The 10,423-nt window shown below is 33.7% G+C and overlaps 1 pseudogene; it reads right to left on the bottom strand.

Annotated features, from left to right (window-relative positions):
* Positions 1 to 9,110: 9,110 nt before the first annotated feature.
* Positions 9,111 to 10,114, bottom strand: LOC132488817 (E3 ubiquitin-protein ligase RNF13-like; annotated as a pseudogene).
* Positions 10,115 to 10,423: the final 309 nt, after the last annotated feature.

Raw genomic sequence — 10,423 nt, 5'->3', positions numbered from 1 at the left:
CATTTTAAATGTGAACAAGCTAAACATACCAAATAAAAGAAAGAAACTGCTAGAACGGATAAGTAAATAAGACGACCCAGGTATATGTTACAAACAATAATGGATAAATCAATATATGGATGTATATATATATATATATATATATATAGAGAGAGAGAGAGAGAGAGAGAGAGAGATGACAGATAGATAAGTTAAAACTTAAAGGATGGACATGTCACACTAATGCTATTCATAAAAAGTTAGAGTACTTATATTAATTTCAGACAAAGTACACCTCAGATCAAGTAAACTGATGACATATATAAAGAAAGGAAGTACATAATGATAAAGGAATCACTTATCCAAGGATATATAACATTCTTAACATATATGCTCTTAACAAGAAAGCATCAGAATATGAGGCACAAACTGCTGGAAATAAAAGGAGCACTAGGTAAATTCACTATTACAATTGAAGACTGCAACAGCCCTCTTTCAATAATTGATATATCAAGCAGGCAGAAAATCAGTAAAGATAATAGTTGACCTTAACAGGACTATAAATCAACTAGATCTAACTGGCGTTTATAAAGTACTTAATTCAACATCAAAATACACATTCTTCTTAAGAAACATGAACATTCACGAAGATATACCACTCCTGGTTTATGAAACACAGCTTAATAAATTTAAAAAATAGAAATCCTATAAAGCATGTCCTCAGACCATAATGGGCCTATATTCAAAACCAATAACAGAAAGATAGCTGTAAAATGACCAATTACTCAAAAATTAAATAGTATACTTCTAAATAATACATAGAGAAAAAAGAACTCTCAAAATAATAAAACAATATTTTTAACTAAATGAAAATGAAACTACATCTTATCCAAATATGTGGAATACAATGAAAACAGCACTTGAAAGAGAATTTATAGTGTTAAAGAAATATGTCAGAAAAGAAAAATGATCTAAAAACTATCTTAAACTTCCATCTTAGGAAGTCTTTTAGAACACCAGAGAAAAAAGAATTTAAGTCTAAATCAAGCAGAAGTAAATAAATAATAAAAGCAGAGCAAAAATCAATGAAATTGAAAGCAGGAAATCAATAGAGGAAATCAATGAAATCAAAAGCTATTTCTTGGAAAAGGTAAATATAACTGATACACATGTAGGCGGGTTAACCAAGAAAAAGACAGAGAAGACAAAACTTACCAATATCAGATATGAAAGGGGGTCATCCCCGCTGCTCCCACTATCATTAAAATTAGAGAAATACTATTAAAAGTTCTATCAATTTGATAAATTACACATAAAGTATCAATTCCTTCAAAGACCAAACCACCATAACTAGGTAACCTGAGTTTCCCTCTTTCTATTAAAGAAATGGAATCAATACTTAATAACCTTACAAAAGAGAAAACACCAGACCCAGATGGTTTCACTGCTAGATTCTACCAAACATTTAAAGACAAAATGTTATCCACTCTCTACAATATATTTAAGAAAATAGAAGCAAGTAAAACATTTCCTACATCCTTCTATAAGGCCAATATTACCCTAGTACCATTAAATACCATTATAACCAGATAAAACCATTACAAGAAAAGAAAACCACAGACGAATATCTCTGTGGACATAGATGAAAAAGATTCTCAACAATATATTAGCAGGTGGACTCCAACAATATATAAAAGGAATTATACACCATACCCGACCACATCCATAGTTTTAAGAGGAAAAATCATATGATCATATACACTACTCCCTCAAGGAGATGGAACATAAATCTCCACTCCTTAAATGGTGGCTACACAAAGTGATTTTCTTCCAAAGAGTACAGTTTGGAAAGTGGGGGAAGGGAAGTAACTATACAATGCAAAAGTTGATAAATACCACTTCAGTTAGGTGGTCAAAGTTAATATCAACAAGTATAAGTCACGTTGATAGTTTGTACCCTTAATATGGTAGGATGAAAATGGCCTCTTCTGTGGTCTCCTTCCCCAAATCACTTACACTAATCTAATAATAAGAGAAATATCGACAGATTTCAATTTAGGGGCATTCTATCCAATACCTGACCAGGGATCCTCACACTATCAACATCATTAAAAAAAAAAAAAAAAAAAGAAGTCTGAGAAGTTGTCATAACTAAGAGGATCCCGAGGAGATATGACGACTAAATGTAATGTGTTATCCCAATACTGAAACAAAAAGTATATCAGGAGAAAATTAAGTAACTCTGTATAAAGTGTGGTCTTTAGTTAATAATAATATATCAATACTGTTTCATTAACTGTAACATGCACCATTCTAATGTAAGATGTTAATAACAGGGGAAACTGCAAGTTATTTGGGAACTCTCTGTACTATTTTGCAATAAATCTTCAAATCTAAAATTTTTCTAATCTATAAGGATTATTTTTAAATATCTATGAGTTTTTTAATGATGGGGAGGCAGGCTTATATTATAAGATGAAGTGAAATAGAGACACAATTAAAAATATAGTAAGATCTCAGCTAGGTTAAATAGTGCTCATGCAAAATAATCTGAAGAACATCTACTACAGTATTATCAGCACTGTTTTTTTTGGAGAGGCTGTAGCAGAATAGGTGATGCTTATTATTGTTTTTATACTTTGTACAATTTCAAATAATAAGAAGAAAAATGTTACACTAAAAGATATAAATAAAGGTTGATACCTCAGCTTTGAATGTTTGAAATCACAGAATATCACACCTCAACACATTTTCTCAGTTTCTGTAAAAGGGTCAATGTCAGTAAAAGAATAAAAATTTTAAAAAATTTAAAAAAAGAACAACCTCTTTGAACTACTCATGCCAAGTGTTATTATGGCAATATTCTAAATGAATAATTAAAGTACATTTTAAAATTAATAAACATTTGATAGTTTGGAAATGTTCCCACAGTTTCTATGGAGATAATTATTATGCCTATTTGAACAAATATTTCTCTTGATAAATGAAACAGTTTATTTTCAAAATTAAAACTAAGGCCTTCTTACTTTAATTTACTTAACACGAAACAGAATTAAACAAGTAAAGTACTCTAACAATCACTGAAGACTAGAAACCACAGAAATTTCTGCACTCTATGCTTTAAAATATGAATATACTGGATCTTATATTGCAAGGAAAGAGGCACTTCGGGCATTTAGCTTTCCCTGAGAATGAGTTTTCAAAGACTGTAGAATCAAAGATGAACTGAGGTTATTTTTCCAAAATGCAGTGTTTAGGTTAGAAGTTTTATTATGAAAGAAACAAAATTAAACTTGAGCAGTAGTTTAGGTTAAAGGTCATTATAAAGCAAAGATTTGTTTGATTAAAACATGTCAAGCTTTGTATTAACCTCTATCCCTGATAGAAAATATCAGGGATATTTTCTATCTGAACTGAACCAAGGAAAGGTTAGAAAGAGTGCCCCCAAGTCTAATATGATGACTTGTAAGGTGATAAATTGGCTGGCTAGTAATTCATATAGCTCTCTACAAACTTACATTATACGAAAGATCTGGGGTGGGTGGTGGTGGGGAATGAATTTGATATTAGGTAGACAAGAACCAATTAGGATTGTCTTCAATTCTAAGCAAAACACACAAGTCTCTCTGGACTCCATGTGACTTTCCTATGATAGATTTGGTGGGACCATGATTTTGATTTGTCCTTTCTGACTCTGAGCTAGAGAATTCAAGTATGCTCAGGAAAAACATCAATGCATGTATTATATAAGTAAAGAAATGTGATAATAATGTGAAGTGTATTCTCTTTGAGTTTATAAGAAAGTGAAAATAGCATTTGATATTTTGTGAGAAAACTGCTCAAAAGAAGTTTGAATGCTAAAGATGTTTAAACATGTCATTTAGAGGCAAAGAAGAAAAAAAAAACATTTTCACAAAAACTGTATGAGAAACCAATATTAAGAAGACAAACAACCCAATCAAAAAATGGGCAGAAGACCTAAATAGACATTTCTCCAAAGAAGACAGACAGATGGCCAAGAAGCACATGGAAAGCTGCTCAACATCACTAATTATTAGAGAAATGCAAATCAAAACTACAATGAGGTATCACCTCACACCAGTTAGAATGGGCATCATCAGGAAATCTACAAACAAGTGCTGGAGAGGGTGTGGAGAAAATGGAACCCTCTTGCACTGTTGGTGGGAATGTAAATTGATACAGCCACTATGGAGAACAGTATGGAGGTTCCTTAAAAAACTAAAAATAGAATTACCATATGATCCAGCAATCCCACTACTGGACATATACCCAGAGAAAACCATAATTCAAAAAGACACATGCACCCCAATGTTCATTGCAGCACTATTTACAATAGCCAGGTCATGGAAGCAACCTAAATGTCCATCGACAGATGAATGGATAAAGAAGATGTGGTACATATATACAATGGAATATTACTCAGCCATAAAAAGGAACAAAATTGGGTCATTTGCAGAGATGTGGATAGACCTAGAGACTGTCATACAGAGTGAAGTAAGTCAGAAAGACAAAAACAAATATAGTATATTAACGCATATATGTGGAATCTAGAAAAATCATACAGATGAATTGGTTTACAAAGAAGAAATAGAGACACAGATGTAGAGAACAAACGTATGGACACGAAGGGAGGAAAGCAGGGGGGGAGAGGATGAATTGGGATATTGGGATTGACATATATTCACTAATATGTATAAAATAGATAACTAATAAGAGCCAGCTGTATAAAAATAAAGAAAAAATAAAAATAAAAAAACTATGTGAGAAATGTTTCAGGGTAGAAAAGTTGCAATGATTTTGAGAGGCTCTGAGTCACCTATAGACCTTATTATTGTAGGTTTGATGAGAGTGGGGTTCAGCTCCTCTGTGGGATTGACCTTGTGGATACACCTTGTGTGCCTAACCTGACCTGGTCCTCTAAGCCTTTTGTCTCTTACATTATTCATTTGTTCTCTTACACTGTTGATCAGTTCTTTTTTTTTCTGTTCTCTTAAAGACTTTTAAGCCTGAAACCATAGAAATTCACAATGAGAGTTAAATGTTTCATGCTTAATCAAATGCTTTGTCTCTGACTGTTTTTTTTCATTTTTAACCTTTCCAACATGAAAGTAAATATTAAAATATGTGTATTTTTAAATTTCAATAGAAAGTCATTGAATCTTTTTATAGTTAAGGCCATTTTAGAATCTAGAAGCATGATGTTGTCTTTCTTGGAAGTATTCAATTTTATATCTTAGTGTTTTAATGCAAAGAACTCTTGGAACTTTCTAAAATCATGGAAGACTTTTTGATTTCTATAGTGGAGTTGATTTTTTGTAATTTATAAAATTAAGTTTCTTGAGATATGATTTGTATACAGTAAAATACAACCATTTTAACCATACTAGTTTTTTTTGTTTTTATTTTGAATTTATTCTTTTTTCATCTTTATTGAAGTATAATTGCTTTACAGTGTTGTGTTTCTGCTGTACAACAAAGTGAATCAGCTATATGTATAATTACATCTGCATATCCCCACCCTCTTGCATCTCCCTCCCACCCTCCCATCCCACCCCTCTATGTTGTCACAAAGCATCGAGCTGATCTCCCTGTGCTATGCAGCAGCTTCCCACTAGCTATCTATTTTACATTTGGTAGTGTATATATGTCACTGCTACTTTCTCCCTTCATCCCAGCTACCCGTCTCCTGCCCCACCATGTCCTCAAGTCCATTCTCTACATCTGTGTCTTTATTCCTGCCCTGCCACTGAGTTCATCAGTACTGTTTATTTTAGATTCCATATATGTGTGTTAGCATATGGTATTTGTTTTTCTCTTTCTGACTTACTTCACTCTGCATGACAGACTCTAGGCCCATCCACCTCACTACACATAACTAAATTTCATTCCTTTTTATGGCTGAGTAATATTCCATTGTATATATATCTTTATCCATTTATCTGTCTATGGACATTTAGGTAAGCATACTAGTTTTGACAAATTTAAATTTTTGAGTAATCACCACCTCAGTCAAGACAGTATTTTCATCCACCCAAAATTTGCCTTTCCCAGGCAATCATCTCCTCCCAACAGTGGCTCCAGGCAACCATTGACCATCCTTCTGTCACTAAACATTCAATTTATATTTTCTAGAGTTTCATGTGAGTAGAATAATGTGATACATAGTTTTTTGGAGTCTAACTTCTTTGTCTCATCGTGTTTGTAATATTTACAGTCCTCTTGGGTTCCTCAGTAGTTTGTTTCATGTTATTTTTAGAAGTAATCTATTCTTTGAATATACCACAATTTGTTTATTCATTTAACTGTTGGTAGATTTGAGCTATTTACAGTTTGGGGCTACAACAAATAAAACTGATAGGAACCATCATGTAAAGTCTTTGTGTTGATGTAAAGCTTAATTTCTCCTAGAAACATATCTAGGAGTGAAGTTGTTGGGTCATATGGTAATTGTAGGTGGAAATTAATAAGAAACTCAAAACTGTTCCAACTTGGTTGTATCATTTTGCATTTCTACCAGCAGTATATAAGAATTCCAGTTGTTGATATCCTTACCAAAACTGGTACAGCCTGTTCTTGTAAACTGAGCCAATCTATTGATATGTAGTATTATCTGCTTGTGATTTAGTTTGAATTTCCACAGTGGCTAAATATCTTTTCACGTGTTTGTCTATATATCTTCTTTTGTGAAGTGTCTGGTTTAAATAGTTTGTCCATTTTTTTTTCTTTTTCTTTTTTATTGCAGTACGTGGGCCTCTCACTGCTGTGGCCTCTCCCGTTGTGGAGCACAGGCTCCAGACACGCAAGCTCAGCGGCCATGGCTCACGGGCCCAGCCGCTCCGTGGCATGTGGGGTCTTCCTGGACTGGGGCAAGAACCCGTGTCCCTTGCATCGGCAGGAGGACTCTTAACCACTGCGCCACCAGGGAAGCCCGTTTTTTTTATTGGAGTTTTAGTCTTATTATTGAATTGTTAGTGTTCTTTATACATTTAGCATACAGTTCTTTTATCAAATAAATACACATATATTTATTTATCAGAATTACATATAAATATACATACTCATATGTCATATATATTTCTTTGAAGTCTGTGATATGCTGTTTTATTTTTTTAGTCATGTCTTTGAAAAAGCAGAAATTTTAATTTTTTTAAAGTCCAATTGTCAATTTTTCATATTATGTGTGTATTTGTACAGTCTTAATATATGATAATATTATGTTCTCCAATGTTGTTATTTTCTTTTTAAATTGTTTATTGGTCCTTTGAAATTTCACATAAATTTTAGAATTGCCTTGTCAATTCCAGCCAAATAAGTATGCTGGGATTTTGAGCAGGATTATATTAAATCTATAGATTCAAATGGTGGATAATCTTAAAAGATATTGAGTCTTCCAGTCCACAAACATAGTATTTCCTCTTTTGCTATATGTTCTTTAATTTCTCTGCAATTTTTTTAAGATTTTTTTCATTGAATAGGTCTTTAAATATTTTTAAATAATTTATCTCTAACTATTTTAGGTATTTTTATGTTTTATAAATGTTATTTTGATTTCAATTTCCAGTTGTTTATTGCTAGGCAATAAGAAACCAAATGCATTTTGTATATTTATTTTGCATCTGGGAAACATTAATCTCACTCATTCTAATAAATTCTTTTCAAATTTTGTGAGATTTATATCATATAAAATTATGTTACCTGCCAGAAGAGACAATTTTGTTTCTTCCTGTCCAATCTGTATGCCTGTTATTTGTTTGTTTGTTTGTTTGATTGTATTACACTGACTAAGATCAATACAACATTGAATAGAAGTGGGAAGAATTGTCTTTCTTTCATTTTACAAATCTTACCAGGAAAGTTTTCATTAAATATGATGTTAGTTGTAGTATTTTTATTTATTCATTTATTTATTTATTGCCAGTTCTTAAAGTGGAAAACGTGTTTATTAACATTCAAACTCCCTTCATACAAGGCCATATAAAAATTCTTAACATTTTGAGTATACATAAGTCTGTATTTTCTACATAGTTACAATAATGTATAATTTAGCTTTTCATAATATATTGTTTAAATACATCATTAGTTCTATTAAACATAAGCAATATTTGCAACTCCAATACTTGAACAATTTCCTCTGTACATAGTTCAGCTAATTAGCTTTTTTTTTTTTTTTCGGTACTTGGGCCTCTCACTGTTGCAGCCTCTCCCTCTGCGGAGCACAGGCTCCGGACGTGCAGGCTCAGCGGCCATGGCTCATGGGCCCAGACGCTCCACGGCATGCAGGATCCTCCCGGACCAGGGCACGAACCCACGTCCCCTGCATAGGTAGGCGGACTCTCAACCACGGCGCCACCAGGGAAGCCCCAAGATGCTCTTTTTTAAGAGGTATATAATCTGAGTATTAACAAGTACTGAAGTTTTGTATTTTTATACAGCATTTTCTTTTTGCTTTGATCACAATAACACAAAAAATCCTTAAGGATACTGAAATTCAGTAACTAAAGTCCAGAGACATTAGCCAATAAGTCAAGTTCATACATAACACTATAGTATTAAAAACCTAAAAAAAAAAAAAAAAGAAACCTTTTGCAATCTGCCCTAGTACAGACTGTTCCTCTCAAGATAAGACTACTTGACAATAGAAAGGAAAAAGACAGCTTTGAGTCTCTGTGGTGATGATAGGAAGAACAATGCTAACTTGCCTTGTCACCTCTCACTAATGATGGCAGAAATACCAGAACAACCATATTCCAGCTCAACAACTCTAGGTAACTTTATGGAGATGGTAGTTGGCTTATCTCATGCTAGGTGGCCACAGCACTGACCTTGTGTGTAAAAACATGAAACATTTGCATATTGTGATCTAGGTCTTAATTGTAAGCTATACTGAGGAATTTTTTAATGTTTTGGCTATATTTCATTCCAAAAGAAGAGTTGATTTGATGCTTGAGTTATAGCACCAGTCTGTATTAGTTATTAGTGAAGCAAAGTATACTCCTGCAGATAAATACCAGGTCAAAAAAACCTGTTTCAGTAATCTGATTAATCTGTAGACTACTAAAAAATAAGTTATTTCTACAGAAATCTCTGAAGGGAGCAAAAAAACTATATGGCTAAATAAACATTTTAAAGGGAAATAACCCAAAACCCTCTGAAGGGTTGTAATCCTGTTCACCATTAGGCTGCAGTTGGACCACAACACTATGTTCATTAATTTCATTTTCTGCATCACTACTGTCAGTATCTTTATTGTCATCTTCCTCATAGTCTGAAGATTCTGTCACGTTCTGATGTGAGCGGGATTCCGACAAAGCCCCAAATGACTGGATGCTGACAGAAGCCAAAGGTCTGAATAAAGGGGTATGTTTTGACACTTCATTTTCTTCTTGACTACTATTTGTGTCAGAGTCTGAATCGCCTTGAGAAGGAACAACTTTTTGCTTGCAGACTGGACAGGTTTTTTTGGTTTTAGTTAGCCAAGGATCTACACACTTGCAATGATAAGCATGGGAATATGGAAGGATTCTAAGCTTGTCTCCATCTTCATATTCATCCAAATAAATGGCACATACATCATACTCATCTTTTTTGAATTTATGTATAGGGACTTTCTTAAGTTGATCTTTACGAAGTCAGTTTCTTCTAGCCCTATATCTATCCTGGACAAGTTTTGTGATCTGTACTTACTGTCATTGGATCCCATGTTAATGAGGTCATCAGAATCAACATTGTGAACTATGGCTGCTTTGTATCCTGCTCTCTGTGCATTTAAAACCTTTTCATCAAAACTACAATCAAATCTTCTAATTAACACGATGAAAGTGCCAGATGAATTTTCTCTTAGTGGCGGAGGCACTATGGGTTCACAGGCATTCTCTGGTTTTGAGTTAATCAAAATCCCTTTAAACCTTCAGCTGAAAGTCTATAACCAAATCTTGCTGGAAGGTCATCAATGTCTGAAATGAGTTTTCAAAATTATATGCTAAAATGTCCGCTTCTACAGGCAGTAGGTTTAGGAATGCAAAGATCTGGACAGTCAAGATGGTATAGACTTGTGTGGCCGACAGCATGAGCATCCCTATGGAGAGCAGCATCTCGCTGTAAAGTCACCTGGAAGCCTGACGCCACAACACAAATAGGCTCGCCAGCCACGTCACTGTGGGAGAAGTCCCTATCCCGACTTCATGACTGAATCTCCGCACCGATCCCCACCCTAGCTGTAGTATTTTTATTGATGTCTATTATCAGAGTGGGAAAAAAAGTCCCTTTTTATCCAAGTTTGCTGAGTGTTTTTATCATGCGTGACTGAGAATTTTTCAAGTGCTTTTTTCTGCAACATTTATTAACAAAATAGGTATTGAGGTGGTCAATTGGACAGAAAGACTTGAAAGTACTAATCAAGCCTTTATTCACTTACTGTGACAGT

This window comes from Mesoplodon densirostris, chromosome 1 (assembly GCF_025265405.1).
Source record: "Mesoplodon densirostris isolate mMesDen1 chromosome 1, mMesDen1 primary haplotype, whole genome shotgun sequence".
Classification (NCBI taxonomy): domain Eukaryota; kingdom Metazoa; phylum Chordata; class Mammalia; order Artiodactyla; family Ziphiidae; genus Mesoplodon; species Mesoplodon densirostris.
Note: the sequence above shows the minus strand (reverse complement) of the source record. Positions and strands in the feature narration are given on the sequence as shown.